Source organism: Rattus norvegicus, chromosome 7 (assembly GCF_036323735.1).
Source record: "Rattus norvegicus strain BN/NHsdMcwi chromosome 7, GRCr8, whole genome shotgun sequence".
Classification (NCBI taxonomy): Eukaryota; Metazoa; Chordata; class Mammalia; order Rodentia; family Muridae; genus Rattus; species Rattus norvegicus.
Genome location: NC_086025.1, coordinates 70,871,871 through 70,893,784, shown reverse-complemented (window position 1 = coordinate 70,893,784; position 21,914 = coordinate 70,871,871). Strand labels below are relative to the sequence as shown.

General features: G+C 43.1%; 2 long non-coding RNA genes across 5 annotated transcripts in view; one reads left to right on the top strand and one right to left on the bottom strand.

The window, feature by feature from the left end:
• Window positions 1-13,435, bottom strand: part of LOC120093634 (uncharacterized) — a 39,644-nt gene extending 26,209 nt beyond the window's left edge. For 3 of the 4 annotated variants that reach the window (XR_010053356.1, XR_005487054.2, XR_010053357.1), the window contains exon 1: window positions 163-417. This is a non-coding gene — a long non-coding RNA (uncharacterized LOC120093634). Of the gene's footprint in view, window positions 1-162; window positions 418-12,873 lie in introns of those variants that run through there. The other variant, XR_010053355.1, reaches the window with a different exon arrangement.
• On the top strand, window positions 11,707-21,143 carry LOC134479713 (uncharacterized). The gene is made up of 2 exons (XR_010053358.1): window positions 11,707-11,964; window positions 14,069-21,143. It is a non-coding gene; the product is annotated as an uncharacterized LOC134479713 (long non-coding RNA).
• Window positions 21,144-21,914: the final 771 nt, after the last annotated feature.

Genomic DNA, 21,914 nt, shown 5'->3' with positions numbered 1-21,914 from the left:
TACTCTGAGCAGACGGACCCCATGGGAAGTAATTTCTTTGATTTAATTTAATTTTTTACTTATTCACTTTATATCCCCCTCACTGCCCCCTCCCACAATCTTTGCCCCTGCCCCTCCCTTTCTCCTCTGAGCGGGTGGGGGCCCCCTGGGTACTCCCTTCACCTGGCACTTCAAGTCTCTTGGAGGCTAGTTGCTTCCTCTCCAGCTGACAAGGCAGCCCAGCTAGAAGAACATATCGCATGTGCAGTCAACAGCTTTTGGGACAGCCCTGCTCCAGTTGTTCAGGACCCACATGAAGACCAAGCTACATATGTGCAGGGGGCCTAGGTCCAGCCCGTGTAAGTTCTTTGGTTGGCGGATCAGACTCTGAGAGCCCCAAGGGTCCTGGCTAGTTGACGCTGTTGGTCTTCCTGTGGAGATCTTATCCCCTTCTGGAAACGCAATCCTTCCTCCTATTCTTTCATAAGAGTTTCCAAGCTCCACCCACTGTTTGGCTGTGGGTGTCTGTATCTGAGCTGATGGCTCCCTCTCTGAAGGGTTCTAGCAGACCTGAGCGTGGCCAACACAGGTCTGAGAATGGCAAACGTGGAGCTGGCAGGTTTTGCCTTTCCCTTCCCTCTCCCTTGCCAAACTATTAGATTACCCTCCTAAAGCTGACCACCAAGGTCTCTTCCTTGGTTTCGTTATGCCTGACTCATTCCTGAGGCTGATCACCAAGGTCAAGATATCAAAACATCAAGGTCCAGAAATCCAAGTTTATCATTTTGACTAACCTAAAATATCCAATCAGAACTTACCAACATGTCCTTGCTCATTCTAACACAGACCCCCACTTCCCCTCTTAAAATTAACATCTGCAGAGCTGCTTACCGCTGTTTCTGTGCATTTCAGCTCGAGTTGCCTTCTCTTTGCCTTGCTTGGTAAAGGATCTCACTGTGCTTATTTGTGCTCAGAAGTTGGATGTGGTCTGTGCCTTGTCAGGAGCCCAGAGGGGAACACTCTCCTGTCCTTTCCAAACAGTTCCGCCAACAGAGAACCAACCGTCATCATATGAAGCCAGGAGGGGCCATTCTCATTCAAACCACCACATTATCCTCCCAGGGAATTCTTGGAAGCAGGGGTAAACCACATTCCAGAGCCTGTTCTCCTACATCACTCCTTGTGGCAGCAATATAACTACACTGCTTTAGTTCCTGGCCAGTTGCACTCTCACACCCATCCAGGGGCTATCGGGATTGGAGAATGGAACACACACACACACACACACACACACACACACACACACACACACACACACTGGTGTCAGTTAATTTTTGACATGCCCTGACTAGCTCAAAGGTTGGGCACTCCTAACCTTCCTTTGCTAGCAAACACTCCCTTCCAGTTCTCCTGAGACTCCTAAACCCTTCCCTGCTACCCCAGGCCCAATAGGGGAAGTGGCCAGTGGCCACTTCCTGAATTCTTACATGGCTGGTCAGCTTTCTCTCCGCAGCTCCTGTTTCCCATCCTTCTCCCCTGAGTCATAGTGATTCTCTGTCTTCCTCTCTTCCCATTTCCTAGCCCACGAAAATCCAAAGGTCCCACCTCAGTCTACCTGCCCGGCCATTAGCCATTGGCTCTTTATTGACCAATCAAAAACCAATTGGGGACAAGGACCTTCAGTGTTTGGATATGCAGATTCCTGATTTTGGAGGTCGGATAAATTCAAAGCATTAGAACCAATCCCCAGAAAAATCTTTGCTTTGCTACTAGCTGAAAACTAATCTGGGCATAACAACTTTCTAGCACGTTTAGTTCTTCCTGTAAGCTTGCTCGAGCTGACACAAAATCACTCTTTAAGGTAAACAGGCAGCATTGTTGGAAGAAGCCTGTCATCAATAGAAGTGACAAAAGTGACAATCATAGCCGAGGGAGTCTGCTCTATACTGCTTCTATTCCCAGGGGGACCCAAGTCAGAATGGAGGCCTCTGACCATCATGGAGCACAGCTGTCTGACACATTTGCTGGAGCCAAAGGGTATCTCATGAGAGCATTTGCTACCCAGCACACCGTGGTAGAACCCCAAGCATTATGAAGCATAAACTGACTGCCTTCATGAAGACATTTTTAGTAGCTCACAGTTTTCCAGTGGAGCTGCTTTTATGACAAATGCTAATCATCTTCCCCAGAAACTGTTTGCATGAGAAGGTCTGCACATAGCTTCTGAGAACCTGTCCACCCTAGCCCCCACCCCCGTTCATATTGGTTCTGATTGTTAGATACAGATGCCAATAGCCAAAGCAGGGCCAGGCAGACAGAGATAAGATTTTAGGATTTCTTGGCTTGGGACTGAGAGGATAAGGAGAAGGGAGAGATGGGCCATGCCTGGAGATGTGGAGGAGAGGGGAGACACCATGCCTGAGAAGAATGCAGGGTAGAGAGGCATGGCCACCATGTGAAAGAGCAGGGCGAGTGTGGCCCAGAGGGCTGCCCAACTGGGACTAGGGCAGCCAAGATGAACCATAGGCATTAGTAACTCGGAATTATCGGCAGGAGGCAGATTCTAACAGCATGGAGGGCAGGTGGCTGCCCAGCTACTGTGCTACCTCGGACATATTTTAAAATATACCAGCTGCATAAACTATTGCAATGGGTAGTAACCCCGTGTTAGGATTTATTAATTAAATATTAATTCAACGTCTCAAAAGAGGATTCACCCATCCAGTTTAGCTTAGCAAACATTTACTTGAGGATACCGGGTCTTTCACTGAATGTGAAGCTCATAGACTCAAGTGTTAGAAGGCTTGGCTCGCAGGGAGCAGCACTATCAGGAGGTGTGGCCTTGTTGGAGGCAGTGTGTCACTGTGGGGTGTGTGAGGTCTTCCATACTTAAGCTATGCCCACTGTGGCACATAGACCCTTTCTGCTTCCGGTGAATCAAGATGTAGAACTCTCAGCTCCTCCAGCACCGGTGTCTGCCTCCATGCTACCTTGCTTCCCGCCATGATGATAATGGACCTGTAAGCCAGTACCAAATAAATGTTGTCCCGTGGAAGAGTTGCCTTGGTCACGGTGTCTGTGTGCACTTTTTATGTGGGCGCTGGGGACCAGAACACAGGTCCTGACAGTTTCACAGCGAGAACTTTGCCAACTGAGCTGCCTCTCCAGCCCCTGAAACAACTTTTATTATCTTCCTTAATTCTTCAGGCTAATTGTGCTCGGCTTGAAAATTCTTCTGTAGTATTGGCAGTGGTTGTACTCTCTGGGTTGTCACTGGCCGAAGTTTTTAAGATGGCTGATCACATGACTTGTGACAGGTTTCTGGCATTGGCTGAGATCTGCAGAGAGCCTGTCAAATAGGAATATTGAATTTTCTTCCGTGTGGTCTGCTTCGAGCTAGGGCTTCCATAATGAAATGATGGGGTCTAAGGTGAGGGAAATGGAAGCTTAAGGCTTGAACCCAAAGGCCCTGGTCAAAATACATACAATATTAATTATATTAATCATAAAGCCAGTCCTGACTCAGCTTATCTGTTGTTGTCAAGTGGAATCAAATATGATATAACCTTCGGGTAATAGTTACCACAGTCATCCATGGCCAAAACCAGTCCCGGTTTCTCCTCCACACAAAACCACACTCACCTCTTTCCCCAAAGCACATTCTTTGGTTTTGTTGCAAAGTCTGGAAGCTTGTCATTGTAAGTCATGCGTAGGCAAAGAGATCCTTGAGCGTGTTAGCTGGCCTTTGGTACTTGGTAGGTTCTTGTTTTCCCACCCTTTATCCACCCCCATCCCCAGTTTCACCCCCTAACACTAGATAGGAGAGAAACAAGGAGAGAGGAGTTAGGAAAATTCCTGAATCTAACTTTTTTCCTTTTGTTTCTTCTTTGACCACAGCTACTAACAAACTACAACCAACCTCCCTAAATGACCAGCAGCCACACACCCCTCCTCTCATGATACTGCCGGGTACAGTCCATGGTCCGCAGAGATCCAAGCTTACTGTCAACTTTATCAAATGATGCAGAGCAAATAGCTCAGGGGCTTGAGAACAAGGCAGGCACGTAGAAAGCAACAAAGGTCTTCGAGCCCTAGGGCCCCCATCCCTGCCTATTTGGTTATTTGCAGAATGGATCCTGGTGTGGGCATTGCCTTCCAACCTGGCTGTGATCTGGCTGTGGTCTGGCTGGAGGTATGATAAGAAAATCTTCTGTAAGTGGGGAGACTCCAGTAACCAAGATCTCCCAACTGACACTCAGCAGGGTTCAGTTCTTTGCTTTGATACCTCCGGCATGCCATCTCAGTTCAAAGGGTGCCAGGTTAAAAAATTGCAGTCTGGAAGAGACAAGGCAAAGGCCATACGGCGAGAACATACCTGTTTAAATTCCCTTTTTCTTCTTCGAAAAAGAAAGCAGTAGTGAAGAAATATAGTCTGGGGTAAAGGGAGAGGTAGGAGATGAAAGCAGGGCTCTGGATTTAGAAAATAAGGGGCTTCTAGGCTTAGGAAGGATTGGATCTTGTACTGAGTGGGATAAGAACACCAGGAAGGTTTTCAGCAATTGAGTGATACGGTCTAACCTTGGTTATCAAGGTACTTATCTCTATAAAGTCCTCCCTGTGTGCTGGTTTCAAGATGGTCACTATGAACCAGTAGCTCACCCCTGTTTCCCTCCCAGTCCCTTCTTCTTGCCTGGGTCTAGCCTCATCCACCTTCACCTCTGGCCTCCTGCCTCTAGCTGATGTGCTTTGTTCTTTGTTTATCCTTCACTGTCTTCTGGGCTATTTTCTACCATATTCAGCCTGTCAAGTGCAAAGGCAGCAGCCACTGCCTCTGTTCTAGAAGTGAAGCCCACGCCCGCAGCTGGCTGTCTTTCACTTGAAGCCTTTCACTTTCATCTTGTGGAGTCCCTGCCAGCATCCGTCCAAGGGCTTAGTTTGGCCTTCTGGATAAATCCAGTTTCCCCACCCTTTGAGAACTGCCTGTCAATCCTTGCACCATTGGGAGGGTACCACTGCTCCTGACTGGAAGCCAGCCCCAGTATGTTTTGTTTGTGATTAACAAACCTCTAGTTTCAGCCTCTCTCTTGCCTTTTATTCCATCAGAAGGTCTGATCACGTTTCTTTCTGCCTTATCAAATCTGTCCATACTTTAAGAGAGAGTGCATGGTCTTACTCAAAATGCACTGAGGCTCAGACGTCAAAGAGATAGAGGAGGATTGGTGTTTCAGCCTGGTTGACTGATGTCTCAAGAGCCACTAGCCAGTTTTCCACCCTAGAGACTACTTAGTGTCTGCCATGTGTGACCTTGAATGGTGGACTCTATCTTCTTAACCCAAAGCAAGGTCTTCTTTCTTTAGGTTACCTCTTGTTGGGTGTTTGGTGACAACAATGAGAGAAGTAACTAATAACGTCACACTCCATTCCCATCCCCCTTCACCCCTGGAATCCAGCAGTTTATTTTCTACAAACCTGCCTATTCTGGACACTCCCTTTTAGCAGCATACATGACATGCATATAAAGTTTGAGCCCAACAGTGCTATTCTGTTTGTAATTTTTGTTTTGAACATGAAATGTCTTTTGCATGAAAAGAAGAGGAAAAGCACAATAAGGCTTTACATAATTTATTGGGTCCACGTATGGAGGGAGCTCTTCATTCTTTTCAGTAGATCTGAGGTTCCATGAAAGCCCAGTCCCTTCTATTCGGAAGGAATTTAATCTTTCTCATAGTTCTTTGGCAGTTTTAGATTCTATACTTGACAGCAACTTGTGAAGCTCCTGTTGCTTATGGATCACACTGCCCAAGAAGCTGACTTACCCCCAAAATTACCCACTTTATGTTTATAAATTTATCGGTATAAAATTGATCACACCCATTCTATTATATACAGCATATACTTTTAATGTTGGGGGTTTGTAGAGACAGCCTTTCTTTCAGTCCTGATATTAGTGTACATATTCTTTTGATTTGATTTGCTAGAAGGCTATATATTGATATCTTTAATGAATTAATATTTTTTCATTAATTTTCTGTGTTGTCTGTTTTTATAGCTTATCGTTATCCATTACATTCTTATTATGCATGTTTGTGGCTCTGCTTATTTTAGATTTAATCAATTAGTTTTTGCTAGTTTTGTTTGCTATCAAGTTGTATTATTGACTTTAAACTTTTCTGTTTCCTAGTTAAAAAAAAACACAAGTAAAATGGCATGTGACCATAGGAATAGGTGACAAATGTCATGACATTTTAAATTTATCTGTTATCTGTCTGTCTGTCTATCTATCTATCTATCATCTCTTTTTCTCCCCTCAGCCTGTGTGTGTGTGTGTGTCTGTGTGTGCCTGTGTGTGTCTGTGTGTGTGTGTCTGTGTGTGCCTGTGTGTGCCTGTGTGTGTCTCTGTGTGTGTGTGTGTGTGCCTGTGTGTGTGTGTGTGTGTGTCTGTGTGTGTGTGTGTGTGTGTGTGTGTGTGTGTGTGTCTGTGGAGGCCAGAAAAGGTTGTCAGATCTCCTGAAGTTAGAGTTAGAACCAAACTCCAGCCTTTTGCAAGAGCAGCAGTCTTGACACTGAGCCATCTCTCTAGCCCTATGTACCCTGACTGGCTGTCAGACTTGGTGGCTTTGAAGATCCACTAGTTTGGGAATGGTTTAGGAATGCCCTAGAAGTCCACTGTGACTGGAGCTTTGGTTTGTGGAGGTGCCCCTGGGAAGGGATAGAAACTCTTCCCCATTTTCCCTACCCAACCCCCCAGAGATGTCTCAATGTCCACGTACAGCTTGAAGAAGTTATTGAAGGGTTGTTTGTTGTTTGTCCCAGTTCCTTGAACTTTGGGAGGCTGGAGGTAGTTATTCTAAGGTAGTCTTTCTGGGGAATTTAGAAATGGCCATAATTCAATAGGGAGACATTAGCTAGAATTGATTGTGCTGCCATAATCTCATTTGGTAGAAATCCTTATATTTGTTACTAAGTTGGAGTTATAATCTCTAACATTGGTACGGGATTTATTTGATACAAATTTAAAGTTTTCATTGGTACAAATTTCTTATTGATATAAAATTGAAATTAATAATGTCACTAGGCACATTATTATAGGCACACATCATATAGGCATTGTATCTATATAACACATTTAAGAATACCAGGCTTAGACCCAGTCCTTTAACTGCTATTATAAACTGAGCCAAGATGATTAAACATGTGAGTTAAGGGCCAGATAGCAAATTCATGGCTCTGAGTTTACTGTTAGGGTGTTTTCAAGACATTTTATTAGAATTAGCTGAGAGTAGTTAATGGACAACAGTTCAGATTACTTTATATAGATAAGAGATAGTTTTCAAAAACATCAGAAATGCACAAAATGTGACATTTAATGTTATTTATTCTTTTGTTGTTGAGACATATCTACTCCTAGCAGATTCCCTTTTGTGGATTCAAAGAAGAAATCGAACATCTTTACCTCCGGGTGAGGTAATACATTGTGGCTAGGTAGCCACTGGGTAAAAATTGCCTATTTCATCTATAGACAAATACTGTCAGAAAAGACTAGTTGACTGATAATCTCTGCCAAGTAAGAATAATAAGTCCTTCAAAATTTGGTGTTACAAAGGTCTGTCAGATGATACTGAGCCAGAAGTCTTAAAGACTGATGCTCTTATGTTGCTAACAGGGGAGCACACCAGTAGACAGCTGCCTCTTCAACTTGTCTCAGTTCCGGAAGCCATGTTAGGCTTCCCATATTTTCAGACAGCATTGGTAGTTCTCAGATTTCTGACGGGGTTGGAAGACTAATTATAGTCTCATAGCCCACCCAGGCTATTTTACATTGAGAATACATATTTAATTGGATAGTTTTCAGATAGTATGCAAGCTATTTTAGACACAACACATAGATTTTTAAGCCTTAAGTTAAGCTAGATAACAAAATGTACTAGTAAATTGACAAAAATGATGGGCTGTGTGTTAGGTATATTTTATATTTTGTAGATTACAAAATGGTAACAGCTGTGCTCAGATTACATTTGAGAAAAAGGTTCTTTTTTAAAAAAATTAGACAGAAAGGGTGGATTGTAGTTGATGTCTATGTGCAGGTGAGGATAGGTACAAGATAAGGCAAGGCCTGTGATTGGGCAATGAAAAAGTAAGGTGGGGATGGAGTTTTTGTAAGGTGGGAGAGAGGAAAAAGAAAAAGAGCGAACCAAATGGAGGCAGAGAAGGATGACCCAGATCCCTATGGCCTTAAATGGCCACAGGTAGTTATGAATATTTCTTAAGAGATGGATTTTTAGAGGACAATTTGTCTTATCTAGGTGGGCAGTTTATATCATTATCAACTGTTGGTGAGTTTACTATGTGGACAATTTGTGGGTTGAGAATTTAAGATATAAATCTGATTGCTAAATTACAAGCTTATTGAGTTTTGATTTTAACAGGTGACTGGGAGTTGTGACTATATCCACAGTGGGCAGATGCTGAGAATGTGAGCAGAGTCCATAGCAAGAAAGCCAAGGGATAGACGGACTCCGTATGGAGCTGGAGTGGTGGTGAGCTGCCTTGGGAAGTAGATGATAGAACTTCAAGAGAGCGGCTGCTGCCGGGCTCAGATAGTAGCCAGCACCAGTGCGGGATGGTAGCTTTGTTTTTTAATATTTACCACTACACTAAGGTTACTGGGGCAGTTTCCAAATGGTCCTTAATAGTTCTCAGCTGGTGGTTTTCCTCACAGAGCTGCTATGGGAAGGAGCTGACACGGTGCCTTGGTTCTGCTGCTCATGTTTAGACAAAGCCACTCACTTCCTCCTACATATCCTCTGCCATGGTACCCCAGCATAACTGAGCCAGTGCAGGTAACATGCATGTCCTTGGATCTCCAAAACTGTGACCTAAACACCTTCTTCCTATCAAACCACCACTTTCCTCTCCCTGCACCCCTAGTGTTGTAACCATAACAATAAAAAATGCAATTATTCCAACTTCAAAAGTCTCCACAGTCTGTTACAACTCAACAATGTTTAAAAATCTAAATTTCAGTCTCTTAATCCATTATAAAATAAAAATAAAAAAATCAGATCATGTACTTCCAATGTACAATGGCACAGGATATACATTACTTTCGAAAAGGGAACCCAGTGAGGAAATCCTGGACCAAAGCAAGACTGAAAACCAACTGGACAAATCCAAACACTGCATTTCCCTGTCTGATGTCAAATGCTCTTCAGATCTCCTACTTCTTTTATCTTTGTTGACTGAAGCACACTCTTTCTCTTGGGCTGGTTCCACTCCTTGGCGGCACCTCTTCTTGTAGGATGTAAAACCATGCCAGGAAGTTTGGTAAGGTAGAGCAGGTCGAGACCCAGAGACTGGATGGACACACTCCTGAGGTTTAGGTGACTCCAGCTCCCTGCCAGACTCCTGACTTGAACACGTGCCATGCTTCTCACATAAAAGAAATGTATCCTGTGATCATGTGGGCCCAAGACAGAGTTCTCCATGCTAATGAGGTACTTAGAAGTCTAAAAGACTTAGCCAATAAGCTTTCCTTCCCAGACACTCCTCAGGCTGACCCTGAGGAGTGGGCATGGTTTTACTCATCCACTTTCTGCCATGACAATAAACTGTTTGGAACCATGGACAGTCTCTTTTCATCAGGATGCACTGTGGGGAGTCATGGAGAAGGCCTTTGCCTACAGAGCTGCAGTCTGATCTCCTGTAGAAGGTCTCTCTGTGCTCCTAGCCACAACCACCACCAAGCCTGCCTCCGCCCAGCTAAGGACAATCCCCATGAGACAAGTCAGAGCTCCCCTTCCCTGACACGCCCAGGCCCCAGCCCCAGGCTAGACAATGCCCCCTGCCCAAGGGCCCCTGACTCTGTTTTCTGCTCTTCCATGACTCTCAGCGATGCCTGGATGTCCAAGAGTCAGAGAACCCACAACACCTGCCTTATGGCAGGCCTGGGGACCCTCAAGGAGCTCTGGCTTTTCCACATCTCAGACTGCATTTTCCCACCCCCTTGCTGTGTCTCAGCATTTCCCTATAGCAGTGTGGGGTAAGTGAAGTCAAACTCCCCCAGTTCTGCTTCCCCAAGTGCCAGGGATGGGACATGGCAGGTATTCCATGGATCTGGCATCCACATCTTGTGGTTTCCAAGGTAATCCATGCTTCACCCTCATAGCTTCATACAATGACCTCTCTGGGCTTCCATACAGGAGCACTCCTGACACATGCCTAACATTAGCTGCTTTTCTTAGTTGTGAAAGGAGATTCCATAACCCCTTTCTTCTGTCCTTGACTGTACAGCTAGAACCATGTGGCCAAAGCTGCCAAGTTCTGCTGCTTGCGGGAGCTGAAATATGGCCCCCTTGTTTAAATACATCTTCACCAGATTTCTGTTTTCCATGGTTTCCTAAGGTTGGCTGTCCTGAGCTTGCTCTGTAGACTGACCTTGAACTCAGAGGTCAGCATGCTTTTGTCTCCTCAGGGTTGAGTGATTAAAGGCGCGTACCACATTGCCTGGACTTAAACTGTTGTCCAATTCCTTTTCACAATATGGACGCTTACTGGGTGGAACTCCTGTCCTGAGATCACCAACCCCATTATTCCATTTAACACCTTGTTTAAATGTTAATTTAAAGGTTAATTGTTTACCTCCCTGAATATAGGATTTAGTTCCTTTCCACTTTCTGGTGCTTCTTTTCTCCTTGAAGCATACATTTTGTATTTTTCCTTGCTCAGCTTGCCCCTTTTCATCAAGACCCTCTTCATAAGAGTGAACCATAGGGTAGTGTCTATATTAGGCTGTTTTGAGGTTTCCTTTACCAATACAATTAATCTAAATCTCTTCAGCTTAGCCTCAGACAGACGCTTCAGACAAGGGCAGAAAGCAGTCACATTCTTCACCAAAATATCACAAGAATGACCTCTAGGCAACATACTAAAATTCTTGTTCTCCAAAACCTCCCGAGCCAGGTCCTCATGGTTCAAATCACCTTCAGAGCCACTGTCCTTCATGTTCCCACTAGGCCCATTAAGTAGCACTAAAAGCATCCCACTGCTTTCATAGTGTAAAATTCCAAAATCTACATTCCTTTAAACAAATACATGGTCAGGCCTATCATATACCCCAGTCCTGGAATCAACCTCTGTCTTAGAGTTTCATTGCTATAAAGAGACACCATGACCAAGACAACTCTTATAAAGGACAGCATTTAATTGGAGCTGGCTTACAGTTTGAGAGGTTCAGTCCATTATTGTCATGGTAGGGAGCATGGCAGCCTGCAGACAGACAAGGTGTTGGAGAAGGAGCTGAGAGTTCTACATCTTTATATTGAGGCACAAGGAGAGACTGTGTGGCACACTGGACATAACAAGTATAGGAGACCTCAAAGCCAGCCCCCCACAGTGACGTACTTCATCCAGCAAAGCCACATCTCCTGATTGTGCCACTCCCTCTGGACCAAGCATTTAAACACATGAGTCTTACCACAGACTTGTTTTTTCTATTTGAACCCCTCCACCCCAACATGTCATTCTTTCTACTTCTAAATCTGGATGGACTGCTCCCCTGTAACTGTGGGGTTTGGCTTTCCTAGTGGTCATGAGAGGACTGGGTGTCACATCCTGACAGTAGAGGGAGATTAGCAACTGTGACGTTGACTCTCAACTGTCAATTTTGTGAGTTTTAGGGTCACCTGGAAAGAGGGCCTCTGGGATGCCCGTGGAGAGTTATCTGGATTAGGTTAATTGAGATGGGATCATCCACTGCAGATGGCATCATTTCCTGTGTTAGAATCCTGACACAATCTGAAAACATGCTGTCACTGTTCTCTCGGCTACAGAGAGAGCAGCAGCCTCCAGGTCCGGCTGCTGTGGCTTTCCAGCCACGGTGGGCTGTACAAGGGGACTGAGAGATTAAAAGGCCCTTTCTCTCTTAAGTTTTATTAGGGCATTTCATCATAGCAACAGGAAAAAGCAACTAAGGCAGCTGCCTGTCAGGTAAGCCTCAGCCTGCCGGGAATGGGAGAGACGAGCTGGGCAGATAAGCACCACTCCCTTTCTCCTGTCTGATAGACGGTTCTGCTCTGTAGCCCTTCCAGGACATCCTCAGTCTCAGAAAATGATTATGCTTAAGCAAAGCTAGATCTTGGGTGTGTTTCTGTATATATGTCTCTACATGTATGTATATACACCATGTGTCTGCATGTGTATGTCTCTCTCTCTCTCTCTCTCTCTCTCTCTCTCTCTCTCTGTGTGCATGTATCTCTCTGTGTGTGTTTGTGTGTCTGTGTCTGTTTGGATGTATATGTGTTTGTCTGTAAGTGTGTATGCATGTATGATGTATGTGTGTGCACACATGTGTCTCTGTGTGCATGTGTCTGTGTGTATGCGTGTGTGACTTTCAAAGAATAGGCTTCACAGTAGGGGTCACTACTTCTGCATCTAATTTTCTTTTCCCTATTTTCTTTTGGCCCTGTACCTTTCAGAGGCGGTATCAGAACCCTGCCTCAGACTCAATTTTCTAGTGACCCTGAGCTATGGAGGATGTGCTCAGTCAACATTTGCTGCGCTCATCCCTATAAGCATTTTTTTTTATTCAACAGAACAAGAACAATACAAACCCACTCTTCACGGACTATTGTGTGTCCTAGTCTGTCATGTGCTGAGTAACCTCCTCTAATGTCTCAAACTCTGCTAATGACAGTGAATGTAGAAACTCCTGACTTAGGGCAGAATCAATCAGAAAGGAACCTGATGGGACAAGGAGCTTCTTTTGCTCTAGGTTTCCATAGTGACTGGGTACAGGGAGCTTTAATATTTTTAGACAATAGTCAGGTTGGGTCTTCGGGAATGCTATTATGTATTAGTTAGCAGTTCCAGCAGGGACCAGGAACAGGGTCTGCCTACCTTCCAGACCGTGGGCTCCAGGCTTCTTGCAGGGTGGGTGATTGCTCTTCAGTCCTTGCCAATGGAGGACCTGCTGAAAGGCAGCTCATAGACAAAGCAGGGCACACAGCGCTTTCTTCCCTAAGTGGCTCTGATTTTTCTGTAGTGCACTAAGCAGGAGTAAAAAGCTCAGAAATGGTTTAGGGTTCTTTTATCCTTCAATAAGTAGGAGCCCATAATAAATAAAATAATTGTGTGTACGTGCTTCTGTCTGTCTGCAATACTTCAGGCAGTCAGATGAAAGCCTTTCTTCCCAGGCCTCTGTCTCCATGTAAATTAGGTGCAATTTATTTCCCTTTAGCCTCATAACTCTATAAATATAGCCAGGAAAAAGGCCGTGAATACATGCAGACCCTCGACATTAGGCAAAAGTGAGTTTCTTCTAATGCCTTTCAATTTCAGAGCAGCAAATTATAGACACTTTCATCTGCAATCAGAGTTCAAGAGAATCTGTCTGCCTGGGTAGCCAGAACCTACTTTCTTCCTAGGTTTCACTTTCTGACTTTCTCTGGGCCTTTCTCATAGTTTCCAGTGGTTTTTAAGGGTTCGTAAGGACATTCTGCTAACCATGCACACAGGCGTCATAGGCTACATCCTATCATTCCCCTAGTTTAGTTCAAGGGTATGATAGTGAGTGGAAAACAAAGGCCACTCAGAAGTCTGCCACCACTGAGAGTTCTTGAGGCTGAAGAGCTGCAGAAAGGGGAGGGTCTGGGGAAATGTGAAATGAGGTGGGAATGGGAGTTTTTAAATATTCCTTGAGTGTCTGTCTTGGCTTCCTGTAGCCTGTAAGCCAAATAAACCCTTTCCTTTTATCAGTTGCTTTCGGTCAGAATGTTTTATTTCAGGAGCAGGGAAACAAACTAGGACAGCGGGCTCTGTTGATTGTAGATTTTTCAATGTCATTAGCTGAACGGCTGGGCAGGCAGAGTGAGGGGTGGGGCATCAAAGCTGAGCCACCTTCCTGTGGTTCATTTAGGCAAGCCCATCTGAGAGGAAAGAGAACCAAGAGAGGAATGTACATCCTGCTGACTAGGAAGGAGTCATATTTTGAAGGGTCTTTCTAATCAAATTCCAGAAATCTATTTTATTATTTTTTTCCTAAAGACGGTTTATTAGTAAATGTAATGACTAATCTCTATTGTTAACTTAACAGGATTCAGAATCATCTCAGAGTCAAGCCCCAGGGAATGTTAACTGCGAAGCTTAACTGAGAAGGGGAGACCCAATCTGAATATGGGCAGCCCCATTCTCCCAGCTGCAGCCAGGACTGCATAAAAAGGAGAAAAAGGCAAGCACCAGCACTCACCTATCTCGGCTTCCCAATGAGCCACCCCAGGCTCCTTCCCTTGCTGTGACAGACAGCACCGTCTCCCTGTGAGCTCAGATGAATTCTTCCTCTTTTAGTTGATTTTGGTAAGCATTTTCTTTTCAAAGAAACAAGAAAAATAATGCAAAAAATATTTCAATGCCATATCGAGACATAAATGACATAGTGAACTGCATCTGTCCAAAGGGTACAATTCTAGAATTGTAACTTAATGATTTTATGTCTCAATGAAATTTGTCTATCACCTCCAAAGTCTCTTACTTCTACCTCGCACCCATCTGCAGTGGTGTGCGCTTTGCCTTCACCAACTTTAGCTTTTAATGGATCTTATTTCCTTATTTAGATCTGTGTGTTTGTGTGTGTGTGTGTGTGTGTGTGTGTGTGTGCGCGCGCGCGCGCGCGTGTGCACTCACATGCTGCCCAGGGCTGTGCAGGAAGAACAAATGGCTTTAGAACTGATAGAATTCGGCCCACTGGTCACCACAGCTACATGGGTGAGCCTTGGAGAGCTAAACCCTGAGGACTGTGAGTCCTGAGGACTTCATGCTGATATGGAGTTCTCTCTGCTTGCTGCCTTCACATCCCTGTTAATCTAAGAACTGTATGAAAACTCCAAGGGGGCATCCAGCCACTCACTGGGCAATCTCACTGGGACTCACAATAATGGTGTTTGATCTCTTTTCGGCATCTGCTGGAGCAGATTAATGATCCAGTCAGCACCCTTGGGAAGAACTAGGAGACGATTGTTAGTAATGACCGCTGTTCTTAGAAAACATTTGGAAAAATAAAGTTGCTAGTGAAGCTCGGTTAAGTTGCTTTTGCTACTGGCTCTGATGTAGAAAAATCTTAGGGAATAACTTGAAGTTCAGAAAGGCACACTCTTATTAGTTAAGCTAGGGACTTTTTAAGACCAGGGAACAAGAACAATGGCAGCACTGGCTGTTGTGACTCTCACTGAGGCTGGACTGGTGATGACTGATTTCTTATGCCCATTTTTGACCTCAGCTTCCTGATATGATTTAATAAGTAGACATGTCTTCTGAGGATTTAAAGTTGATATGACTGATTCTTATGTAAAAGTTTAGATTTGTGATTCTTTTAAAGATAAGCAATAAAATAATCCTTTCTTTGTAATCACAAACTGCCGTCTGACAGTAAGAGAAGCTGGCTGAGAAAACTATCTTGCTTGCTCACAGTTTGTTAATTTATAACATGTTGCTTAGTTACAGATGTACATGGGTTCTTAGGAATAATTTGTTTTCTCTACCTGTACTGTGCAATCTTTTTTCCTGTAAAAGTATTGGGGAAATACTGTTTTTCATAGTCATTCACTAGAAGAAAACTAAATCGTAACCACACTGTAATTTCATACTGCTTGAAAGATTTTTCTGGGATATATACGCTACGGGAGAAGAATAAAGTTGTTGGAGCTCTGTTCCTTCCGTCTAATCTGCATGCATGTATATATGTAAAGCTTGTGTGGGTGTGTATGTTTGTGTGTATGTGTATGTGTGTGTATGTTTGTGTGTGTGTATATGTGTGTGTCTGTGTGTTTGTGTAATACTTAGAGCCTGCTTCAGGAGCTTTGCTACAGGCATTCAATGTGTGATGATATATATGTATGCATGTCTGCATGTATGTATGTATTTGTATGTATGAGGTTGTTGGAGTCTATGCTCAGTGGTGTGTGTGTGTGTGTGTGTGTGTGATTTTTCTCTTTCCTTTTCTTTCTAGCCAGCCCCTAAGAGTTTTTCTGACCACAGGGAATGCCAGCTCCAATGTTCCTTCAGAGAAAAGTCAGATGAGTAATTTCTTTAATGCTGGCTACCATAGTCAGCAGCCTCTGTTGGTCGCTACCTGGACCAACCCCTGTCAGTCCCTCTCAGTGCTGAACCTGTCAGCCCCTCTTAGTGCTGACCCCCACTGATGCCACAGTTCACTGTCTCAGAGTCCAGAAGAGGGTGTTCGAACTTCTGAAGCTGGGTTTGCAGAGAGCTGTGACCTGCCCAACATGGGTGTTGTTTCACTCAGGTCCTCTGTAAGAGCATCTGAGCTCTTCTGAGCCCTGTCTCTACTCAACATTCATTTTTATTGACAAGGGATATTCAGTTGTCGGGTCACTGACTGTACTTAACACATTCAACTATTGATGAATATTTGAGTCATTATGAGTTTGGGGATTTTACAAGTAAAACAACAATGATTCTTATGTGCAAAGTCCTTTTGCAGACATGAGCTTTCATTTTCCTTGCGTAAATGCTTTGGGGTAGAAATTTTGGGTCCTGTGATTGGGACACATTTAATATTCTAAGAAATTAGCATGCTGGTTTGAAAATATTTTTTTTGTATCCATCAGTAGTCAATGGGAGTTCTAGATAATCTATGTCCTGGCTAACATTTGTTAGGGTGAATATGGAGTTATTTTAATGAGCGTACAACTTACCATGTATGATTTTGTTTTGTATTTCCCTCATTTCTTATAACTTAGCACTTCTGAGGAAGGAGTACAAGCCAGGGGTTTTGTTAAATATTTCCCTGAATGAGTTGTGAAGAAGTCTTAGTCCCCAAGGCCTCTCGCCATAGATACCATCTTTCATTGTCCTTGAAGAGACAAGAAAGGTTAAATAATGGCCTTGGTGTAGGTTGACCCGTGTGATACAGAGAATCAAGAGAAGATCATGTGACAACACAAAGAAAAGATGGCTGCCTCTAGGCCAGTGAGCATTGCTTGGAAGGTGTGACCCTTGCTTGGCACCTTTGACCTCAATGTTCTCATGGTTGTGTTTTGTTTCCCTTGTATGTTTGTGTGTCTTGTAGGTTTCTGTTGAAAGAAAGCATGATATGCTGGAAATGCATCTTAGGCAGACAAGTTTGAAGTTAATGTTTGCTAAATTGTGTGGAAGACTTTAATGAATTCTTTTATTGTCCTCGCTTTGTCAGCCCTGTGGGCTTCCATAAAGTTTTAAATGGTTGGAACCTTTGCAATTCCTTCAGTCACAGTCTACGTTTTTTAAATTTAATTTTATATATTTTATGTGCATGGGTGTTTTGTCCACGTGTATATCTGTGCATCATTGTGCGCCTAGTGTCCTTGGAGGCCAGAGAAAAGCATTGGGCTCCCAAAGACTAAAGTTACAGATGGTTGTGAGAGACCATGTGAGTGCTGGGATTTGAACCTAGGTCCTCTGGGAGAACAGTTAGGGTTCTTAACCATTGAGCCATTTTAGCCATTTTTTCCAGCTACATTTGTTGGCTTTCCGACTGACTTTTCCCCCACATTTTATGGTACAATTTCATATGCACTGTTCTACATACACTAAAGTCATTATAATGTAAGGACTCTTCCAATATGAATAACCTTGAAACTTAAGAGAAGATCATTTGTCTATTATGTTTTTATCGTAAAAATAACTATGATGGTTAGTTTTATTTACCAAGTTGACACAGTCTAGAGTCATGTGGGAAGAGAGTCTTTATAAGGGACTAAGATAGGTTGACCACGGGCGTGTCTCTGAGTATTGTGTTGAATATTAATTGGTGTAGGAATACCCAGACTAAAAATGGGGGGTGCCATTCCCTATATTTGGGTCACAAGTTGTATAGAAGTAGAGCTGGTCAGTAAGCAGCACACATCAACTCTCTCTCAGCTCTTGACTATGGGTGTGGCGTGATTAGCCAATGTAAGCCTTGCCCTTCCCACTTGGAACTGTAACCTCAAATAAACTTCTTTCCCCTAAGGGAAAAGTTGCTTTTTATCATGCTATGTCATCACAGTGACAGAAAGGAGACCAGGACAAAAACCTTATTGACAGCCCATGACCTGAAATCTGTATTTCCTTTCTTGTCTCCTTGTGACTTTCTAAGCTTTAAGAAAACATAGTTAGTTCATCCTGTCAATGCTCAGACCATTGCTATTTCTGCCTCCCAGTTCCTGCAACATCCACTGTAAATACTTCCTGTCTTAACCCAGGCAAGTGGGCATGGCTTCTCCTGAGGACAACTGAACTATAGCTATCTTTTCTAAGTACTCACTCCTCTTGGTCAGCGATTTTTACTCAGGGAGCTTGCTCTGTAAGTATCCGACGGTTAAATACCCCAATCCCCAAAGCGATGGATTTAGGAGCTGAAGCTTTGGGGAGGTGATTTGGTTGTAGAGGTGGACCCTTCTTGAGTAGAATTGGTGCTGGTATGAAAAAAACCTCCTGGGAGACTTTTTACCCACTACCATGAGAGGACACAAGATGTCATCACATATGAGCCAGTATATATGATCTTATCACTTACTAAATCTGCTGGTATCTTGATTTTTTTCACAATTTCTTGATTTTGCAAGAAATTACAATTTCTATAAAATGTGAGAAATAAATTTTTATGGCCTACAAGTTATATTGTCTTTGGTATCTTGTGAGGGAATCCTGACTAGACAAAGCAAAAGGGTTATCATATATATACCCAGAATGTATGTACAAAAATGTCCATCATCATGGCATTGTCTATAATAATAAAATGTATGTATGGATGTATTCATTACATCATTGTCTATAATAACAAGTCTAAAAAGTTAGATGTCTACTAATGAGGAATGGATTAAATACAACATGTTACAACCACACCATAAAGATTCTATAGCCACAGAGACTAAGGAAATACAACTGTGTGTGCTCATATAGAAGATTCTCCACACATATTGTCAAGTGCAAAGAAGTGTGGATGGCAGGAGGTCGTATGCAGAATTCTCACGTGTATGCAGATCCACTCAAAGAATATTCCTACCACTTTATAAGAAATCAATGTTTCTGAATCTTAAACAGGGAGCTGGAGATCGGGGGTGACTAGTGGTGTGACATTTTAGGGGGACTTGCTTTTTGTTGTTTTGAATCTTTGTTTTTACCGTGTTCAAGTATGTTTCAGCCTAAAATAATCAGATCTCCACTTCTGGCAATGGTCAAGTAACAAAGACTGAATTTGCTCTCTTGGATCAATGATTTAAGAAGCAAGAATCTGTGGCCTGGAGAGATGGCTCAGTGGTTAAGAGCACTGACTACTCTTCCAGAGGTCCTGAGTTCAATTCCCAGCAACCACATGGTGGCTCACAACCATCTGTAAAGAGATCCGATGCCTTCTTCTGGTATATCTGAAGACAGTTACAGTGTACTCATATATAATAAATGAATTAAAAAAAAAGTTAAAAAAAAAGCAAGAATCTGTGAACAGAGTTATCCAGACAGAGGACAGCAGTGAGCACAGGGCAATGATGTTGGAGAGAAGGGAGCTAAGCAAGATGAACCAGGCTTGGGACCTGGAAAGTTTTCCCACCCAAGCTCAAGAAGAGACCTAGTGGTTCCGAGTGGAAGAGAAGCAGTGAGGGAATTGAAAAGTCACTGCAGGTGACTGGACTTCTAAGGCTGCACAGCTGAGAGAGAAGAGCTGAGGGAAGAAGACTTCAAGAGGCCAGGAGATGGCCACCCTGAGACTTTGAAACATGAGGTGAAGATGAAGCCGGAAGAGAACATGATCAGTAGACGGCAGAACACGAGTGCTCGCACAGACAGGGGCCATGGCTCACACTCCCTAGGAACACACGGAGTGTTCAAGGGAGTCGGCTTCGTGGCAGAGTCAGGGCTGCTATGACTTGCCGAGCAAAGCTTGCTGGCATCAAACGGTTGCCAGGTTACTGAATCCCACCCTCATGCAAAGGTCAAAAATAGTTAAATTACAAGACATCTAAAACCCGAAAGGGTGAAATTCACTATGTCTTGCATTCAGGAAAAATCATCAGTCATGCAAATCTCAGAAAATAGAACTTAAAATGGGAGTGAAAAGTAGAGACCTAGAAATGATACAGACAAGGATATTACAGCAATATAATAATATAATAAATATATAATAAATAATAAATAAGCAATATAATAAATTTATTATAACGTGTTTCAGACCGTAAAGACTACTTATGTCATGCACATATATGGGAAAATCTAAGATGACCTAGGATCTAATTTTAGAAGTAAAAAGTGTACTAGATAGTCTTTTCTTTTAAAATATTTATTATGTATAGTAGTCTGCCTACATGTGGGCCCAAAGCCAGAAAAGAGCGCCAGATCCCATTATAGATGGTTATGAGCCACCGTGTGGTTGCCGGGAATTGAACTCAGGACCTCTGGAAGAGCAGTCAGTGCTCTTAACCACTAAGCCAACTCCCCAGTCCTTAGATAGTCTTAACTAGATTGGATACCAAAGGAGAGAAGAGAGTCAGAGTGTTCTACTGTAAACACAAAACAAAACAGAACATCATTGAGCGGTACGAAAACTTTCTATAACATTCCACACATGTATTTTGAGTTCCTAAAGAATGTATGTAGAAGACTATTCTAAGAAAGAGTTGTCAAAAGTTTTCCAAATTTGATGGGAAAAACAATGTATTGATCAAAGAAACTCCAAATCACCTTAAACACAAAGAAAAACACACACACAAAGAAAAACACATGTCTTATATATCTTAGTAGCACTTCTTGTAACTAGTGACACACATAAAAGCTCTCAAAGTCACCACTGAAAAACGACACAGGGACACTAGAGCCCGAAAGCAGGCTTCTCAGGGGAAACCGGAAGACAGAAGACAGTGGGATCCTGCCCACTCAGTCTGCAGCTCAGAAGTGCACACACAGCCAATGGCATGTAAATGATAAACTTTCCAGACACACGAGATCTGAAAGACTCTTCTAACAGAAGACCTCACCAGAGGAAATGTTAGAGGAGGTCCTTCAGGCGGATGGTAAGCAAAGTCAAACTGGAGACAGGTGAATGAAGAAGGAGAATATATAAGAGGAAATATAAGTCAGGTTTATTTTCAAAAATGCCTTAAAACAGAATTGTTTAAATAAAAAGAAATGAAATGAAGACATTTTATTGAGTTTTTTCCTCATCTTCATGTAAGTACACGTGAGAGACTCTAACATACAGAGCAAGGGACTGGAGGTTTGGTTCCATGGGCAGATAAATAACTTCAGTTCCATTTGGCAATATTCTCCCCGGTGCTTCTCTAGTCCCCTGGAACTGCCTCTTTACCCAACAAGTAATGCTGGAGGGAGTAATGTGATGTTTATTTTCCAAATATTTGGAGCCTTAATATCCAAACACTTCAGGATTTTCCAAGGTAACTTTCTGTTATTTTGCTTTAACCTTTTCATGCTCAGAGAATATATAGGGCATAATTCTGGTCCTTGTAAAGTCAAGAAAGCTTGTTTATAGCCAAGAATCTATTATATCATGGTTACTGAGCCATATACTGCCAAGGACCAGCCTCAGCTTACAGAAGGGTTTCTGAGAGAAAAGATGTTTGAGTGGGTATCATTTATCGCGAGTCCAAGCAGACAGCCTGTGTTCTGCTCAAGACAGCTTTCTCTGGAGATCTCTAGACAGCTCATCCAGATAGTTCAGCTCTCAAAGACCAAGGTCCAGTCTTTTATTTACACATCAATTCATTCATTTACTCCTTCTTCCCTTTTGATCATCCCATGGATCAGCATTCCATGACCTCAGACCCCTGACTCTTAGAAAAATACAGCAAACGCATTTTTAAACATTGCAAACGGATTCAGAGATCTACCTACCTTTGCAAACATAGACAATGAGCTAGCTGGGTGGAATCCCTACCTCTCCTGGGCCTAAACTA